At 32.2% G+C, this 2,044-nt stretch overlaps 1 pseudogene; it reads right to left on the reverse strand.

The window, feature by feature from the left end:
• Positions 1-1,082: 1,082 nt before the first annotated feature.
• Positions 1,083-1,201, reverse strand: LOC141581855 (U4 spliceosomal RNA; annotated as a pseudogene).
• Between the last annotated feature and the right edge of the window lie 843 nt (positions 1,202-2,044).

The following is a 2,044-nucleotide window of genomic DNA, read 5'->3' on the forward strand; positions in this document are numbered from 1 at the left end:
ACCTTTGAAAGCCTAAAATGTAGGAGTTCCTCCAGGTACTTATTTCATAGTTAAGATAGATCTTACCAGATTATTAGCAACAAGAATTCAGTGCTTATTTCACAATTAAAATTATAGTTAAAATATTTAGTAGCAGGACATCCACCTTCAATGTGGGTGGGTACCATCCAATTGGTCTGGGGTATGGATAAAACAAAATATAGGAAAGCTCTCTCTCCCCTGGACCTAAGACATCCTCATTCTGCTCTTTTTGGACATAAGCACTCCAGATTCTCTGGTCTTTGGATTTTAGCAGTTGCACTAGTGGTGTCTGAGTTCTCAGGCCTTTGGTCTCTGACTGACAGTTATACCATCAGTCATCCATCACCCCTGGTTCTGAAGCTTTAAGACTTGCAGAGAGCTACACTACCCTCTTCCCTGGTTATCCAGCTTGCTGACAACCTATTCTGGAACCTCTCAGCCTCCATAATCACATGGTCCAATTCCTCTAATAAATGGAGAGATCCATATGTCTCTCTCTTTCTCTTTCTGTTTGTGTGTATGTATATGTATATGTATATGTATATGTGTATGTATACATTGGTTCTGTCTGAGAGAACCCAGACTAATACATCACTAAAGCATATTATCACGATAAAATTGGATAACATATGTATAATGCAGAACACAGAGTCCTGTATTTAAAAACATACTCAGCATCGAGTTACTGCAACTGTTGTCATTGATGCCTCTTCTTCTAAAATGAGATGCTATCACTTGTAAAATTATTTTAAAAGATATATTTTTAAATGAAGAAGTCTTTTTATATGTCAAATAATTTACTTCAGATGTTTAAAATAGTATAGCTTAAAATATGTTGGCTCATAACAACTTCTACTGAGTATGTAAGAAAATGGTTTTGAATTTCAATCTTTTTTTAAAAAAAAAGATGTATGAATGTATTCAAAATTTATGTGAGCACTCAGCTACATATACTGTACATATTTTCCAAACTCCATAAACTGATTAATTAAAACATCTTCTAGCCAGGAAGACAAGCATATGAATACAACATTCTTTCTTTTATCAATTCTTCTGAAATAGCTAATATAGCATGTAATAATTTTTATATGTAAGAGAGAAGGTGGTTTCTATGTCCAATTAGCAATAATTGTGCCTCAGATAATCTTCATTGACTATGATACTGCCACTCTGAAAAGCTGTCTATATCCAAATATTAATTTAATTTGGCAAAAAATAGTCAAGCTTAGAAAGTATTTTAGGACAGTTAAATAATATAATATTTTCTATAATGTTTCATTTTCTTCTTATTTCTTCTCAAAATCTCATGACAATACATATAGTTGTTTTTTTTATCCCAAGAAGTCTAAATTTTACAAACATAAAAGGTATGTCTCCCTTCAATATTTCCTCTTAATGCTGAGTGCAAAATTGGTTGCAGAAAGAAAATTGCTGACATTAAGCTAGGATCCGACTTGGCAACTGATTGCAACATATTTCTATATGATGCTGTGGGATGTACTGAGAAAAGGATGTTTTAGACCCAGAGAGACTGTTCCTCTGTTCCCAGGGAAATGGAAAAAACAAAAAACTAATCTTGAGCTCTAGTTCTCGACTTACAGAACATGGCAATAAAGAAACAATTTTCTGTTCATGTCTATACTTCAATAAGTGTAGCAACATTATCTGCTTTGCATCATTTCATCAATTAAGGAAGGTCTTATGACAGCACACTTCACCTCATAAATATTAGACAATAGGTTTATTCACAAAGTAATTTTTATAAACATATGTTTTAGGCAAAAAGCTTATTTCTCCAAAATAATACTTCCCATATTTCATCTTCTTTGATTTTTCAATCATATTTAGTATTAACAAATAACAGTGTATACTCCACTACTGATACTTGCTAATTGAATTACACTTCTGATCATCGTTTTTTTTTTTTTTTTTTTTCTTCAAATGACATACTGAAAATGGTTGTGATTGGTTATTTGGGTTGTAAGTATTGAAAACATACACTGATTATATAAATTTGTGAAGG

Source organism: Saimiri boliviensis, chromosome 1 (genome assembly GCF_048565385.1).
Source record: "Saimiri boliviensis isolate mSaiBol1 chromosome 1, mSaiBol1.pri, whole genome shotgun sequence".
Taxonomy (NCBI): domain Eukaryota; kingdom Metazoa; phylum Chordata; class Mammalia; order Primates; family Cebidae; genus Saimiri; species Saimiri boliviensis.